At 32.6% G+C, this 4,782-nt stretch overlaps 1 protein-coding gene across 5 annotated transcripts in view; it reads left to right on the forward strand.

Annotated features, from left to right (window-relative positions):
• Positions 1-3,278: 3,278 nt before the first annotated feature.
• Positions 3,279-4,782, forward strand: part of Cbp53E (Calbindin 53E) — a 176,330-nt gene continuing 174,826 nt past the window's right edge. For 2 of the 5 annotated variants that reach the window (XM_076210177.1, XM_076210137.1), the window contains exon 1: positions 3,282-3,372. The gene's annotated coding sequence lies outside the window, so the exon portion shown is untranslated. Of the gene's footprint in view, positions 3,373-4,782 lie in introns of all 5 variants that reach the window. The other 3 variants (XM_076210168.1, XM_076210147.1, XM_076210157.1) reach the window with 3 other exon arrangements.

Raw genomic sequence — 4,782 nt, forward strand, 5'->3', positions numbered from 1 at the left:
TCTTCTTCTTCTTCTTCTTCTTCTTCTTCTTCTTCTTCTTCTTCTTCTTCTTCCGTCCCACTTTTCTTTCTCCCTTTCCCTCTCCTCATTCTTTTGTTTCTCTTTTCGATCTCGATGGAAATTGCGCCAGGTAATTAAGAAAGACACCTAATTGATTGTCATTATCTTTCTGTTGGGGTGCGTTTGCTTATCATGTGACGATGGACGTTCAGACGTCATCAAGTGAATCTTCTATGGCTTTGGCTCAGCTCTCACGTTCAATACAAGGGGGGCCCCGTTTTCCTTTAATGCTTTAAGTACCTTATTAGAATTATATTTATTTTTCATGTCGCCAGGTGATTTAATTCAGCTGAGGGAAAACGTACATGGATCTGCTTTCCTTCTTTGAACTCTGAAAAAAAAATTGATAGAAAGAAAATTAAATTAATAAATAAATATATGTGTAGATAAATAAACCAATACAAACATAAATACTCGTAAGTAAAGAAGTGAATAAATGGATGAATGAATAGATACATACATAAATAAACATTAAATAAATAATAAAATAAAAATAAGTAGATAAGTATACAAATAGATAAGTAGATAGATAACAAAATGAATAACTGAGCAAATAAAGAATACGTACATGAAAAAGAAGATAATCCAAAGTCCTAATCTCAACGACCACATGATATTAATTATTACACATTTCTTTGTGGTAAACGCCGGGCGTATTCACCAAGGGGAATCATGGAAATAAAACTACTATAAACTATATGCTTGGTTTCCTTAAACGTAGTCCTGAGGTGCCCAAAAAATAAAAGATTATCTAACACAAAGCCCTTCCATAAACTAAATAAAAGTTATTAACCATATATATATATATACATATATATATATATATATATATATATATGTATATATATATGTATATGTATTTATATATGTGTATATATTTATTTATATATAGACATATATATATATATAAATATATATATATGTATATATATATGTATATGTATTTATATATCCATATATATATATATATGTATATATATGCATATATATAATGTATATATATATATATATATGTATATATGTGTGTATATATGTATATATATATATATATATATATATAATAATATGGATATGTATATATATACAGTATATATATATATATATATATCCTAATATGTATATGTATATATATATACATATATATATACAAAGATGTATAATATATCCTGGCGACATGAATGATAATTATAATAATAATAGTAACAACAACAACAACAACAGTAACAATAACAACAATAATAATGATAAAATACCACACGTTATGGAAGAGGTCAACCTCCAAACCTCTTTGTCCCGTAACCTGACGTGACCTGGCGTGACCTGCCACAAGACTTTAGCCCCAGTTCGTTGCCCCCGTCACTCCGGATGGGTCCTTCCCGCTCCACTTCAAGCTGTGCCCTCCCTTCCATGACCCAAGTCTTTGAAGAAAGGAAGTTCCCGTGTATTTACACGTGGTTGCGTTTTCGCCTCTTTTACTGCAGCTATTTGAATGAGGACTTCTTAACATTTTTATTGATATAAAATGAAAAAGTACATATATATCTATATATATATATATATATATATATATATATAGATATATAAATATATATATATGTATATATAATATATATATATATATATATATATATATATATATTCGTGAAGTGTGGGAGGAGATTCTCTTTCAAGTATGTGTTGTTGAAAACGACAGCAAATTGATGTTAATTAGAAGTTATTTCCATTTGCAAGCTTTCTAGCTTTCGGAAAGTAGATTTCTGTGGAAAAGAGAGGGGAAGAATTAATTTTCCAATAGTGATTGGGAACTTATATTAACACAGATGTCTATTTTCCATTTATTTTGTGTATAAAATAGATATCTGTTTTAATATAAGTTCCTAATGTCAATTGGAAAATTGCTTCTTCCTCTCTCTTTTCCTCAGAAATCTACTTTCCGAAAGCTAGAAAGCTTACGAAAGAAATTAATCTCTAATGAATTTGCTGTCGTTTTCAACAGTATATATATATGTATATATATATGTATATATGTATATATATATATATATATATATATATATATGTATATACATATGTGTGTGTGTGTGTGTGTGTATATATATGTATATATATATAACATATGCATATATATATATATCATATGTATATATACATATATATATACATATATATACATATACATACATATATATATATGTGTGTGTGTGTGTGTGTGTGTGTGTGTGTGTGTGTGTGTGTGTGTGTGTGTGTTTGTGTTTGTGTTTTAAACTTTGCACTTTTTCGACAAGTCAAACGGACGCGTCCTAAATACAATGGAATCATTCTTCCCTCCAGCCAAACCTTCCAATTTTTCCTCTTCTTCTCTTATTTCCTTTCTCATATCACCCTTTGGAATTAATTTTCTAGTTCCTCATATCTTCTTTTTTCTCCTTTCCTCTCCTCTTTCACTCGTTTCCTTTTTCCTCTTAATTTCCCCCCCCACTCTCTCTCTCTCTTTTGTTTTCTCCCTTTGTAATTCCCTCTCTTAGTCCCTCGCTCTCTCTCTCCCTCTTTCTACCTCATCTCGGCTATTTCAATTTCGTGGGTTTCCTATGCGACGTTCACCTCACAGATTCGAATCAATCTGGGCACCAATAGGGCCTTGTTTGACAGCGTTTCATTGAATTATTCGAGTCCTGTAGGTCTGTCTTCTCTTTTGTTTTGAAGGTTGTCCTTCGGATCATTTCATTTATTTTATTTCTTTCATTTCCCAGAAATCTTTGTCATCAAATAGCATCTAAATGTTATGGAAAAAATCTAAGTGCAATGAGACGGAGGTGGAGTTTAAAAGTGACGTCACAGCTCATTGTTTACTTGAGTACATGACGTCATGTCGACTCTTAGGCCCTTTGTCGACAAATGTGGACAGAGTTTGTGTAGCATTATTTCCTTTGTCGACTTCAAAATAACTTTACTGAGTTTTACTCGTAATTCTTACTGATTTTATATAAATACAAATATAATTCTCCTGTTTGAAAGCCTGCATATGTAGTAGAATAGATTTATCAATGAGTATTTGCTGAACAGGACATTAGATCATTTAGGACCACAAATTGACAGCACGCTGAACATCAACACTGATTTCTCCACACGTCTTCCTTATGCATATAATAAATATAAAGATAATCTAAGAAAGAAAAAATTAATATTTCGTAATCAGGACTAAATTTGTGATTTTCTTTCAGGTGCGTGTCAGGTGCTTCCTAGGTCCCTCCTGTTAGCTGACGAGATTTCGTCACTAAAGTGAAATCAAGAAAGAACCGACCAAGAATATTGGTAAGTAATAGTAGTAGTACTGTAGCGGCAGCAGCAACAGCAGCAGCAGCAGCAGCAGTAGTAATTGTAGTAATAGTAGTAGTACTGTAGCGGCAGCAGCAACAGCAGCAGCAGCAGCAGCAGTAGTAATTGTAGTAATAGTAGTAGTACTGTAGCGGCAGCAGCAACAGCAGCAGCAGCAGTAGAAATTATAGTAATGGTAGTAGTACTGTGGTGGCAGTAGCAACAGCAGCAGCAGCAGCAGTAGTAATTGTAGTAATAGTAGTAGTACTGCAGTGGTAGCAGCAACAGCAGCAGCAGTAGCAGTAGTAATTGTAGTAAAAGTAGTAGTACTGTAGTGGCAGCAGCAACAGCAACAGTAGTAATTGTAGTAATAGTAGTAGTACTGTAGTGGCAACGGCAGCAGCAGTAGTAATAATTGTAATAAAAGTAGTAGTGCTGTAGTGGCAGCAGCAACAGCAGTAGCAGCAGCAGTAGTAATTGTAGAAGTAGTAGTAGTAGTAGTAGTAGTAGTAGTAATAGTAGCATTAGCAGCAACAGCAGCCTCAGAAGTAGTGGTAGCAGTAGTAATAGTAATAGTAGTAGTAGTAATAGTACAATGTTTGAAATCTAGTTTAGCATATCACTTGAGGCTGAATTAATTTTAGATTGCATTCCCGTCACATGAATTACAGTTGGGCGTAACTTACATCACAAATGAAATAATATTTCATTCCGGTAAGATAATCATATATCAGTATACTCTACGTTAGAATATCCTTAACACAAGGCACAATACACAACACAAGGACATACAAGGACACTTGTCATTTAGAGTTTCACTGAATGGAAACCCGTGGCCCCATAGCGGCTGGCAAGGATCCTCAAAGCTGTGGTAATTGTATAGGTCTCTATTGAAAGAAAATTTGGACTATTCCCTGTGTTGTATTATTGTAAGACTAATTTTGTGTCTTCATTTTGTATTAATGGGAGGGGGAGGGGGAATCTGTCACCCGTTATCAGCTCTACATGAGGGAAAAATTAGAAATACAATTGAAGTTGACACAAATATCTTTAATCCTGTTCGATGACCAAGTCATCCCTCAGAGGTTCTACATCCAGGTCGTAGTGACAATGTTGTGTATTGGAAACGATAGAAGGGAAATGATTTTCTCTGATTTCATGTTGCGAAACTCCCAGCAGGAGTTATGTATGTGTATATGTATATGTATACATATATAGGTACACATACATGTATACATACTTATATATACATAAGAATATATATAAGTTGTTAATATATATTATATATATATATATATATATATATATATATATATACATATATATATATATATATCAACAAGTTAGTTGACCAATAAATAAATGAATATGTAATTGAAACCCATACAGTAGAACAATACCCCGTGA

Source organism: Oratosquilla oratoria, chromosome 2 (genome assembly GCF_046742065.1).
Source record: "Oratosquilla oratoria isolate Oo_2021 chromosome 2, ASM4674206v1, whole genome shotgun sequence".
NCBI lineage: Eukaryota > Metazoa > Arthropoda > Malacostraca > Stomatopoda > Squillidae > Oratosquilla > Oratosquilla oratoria.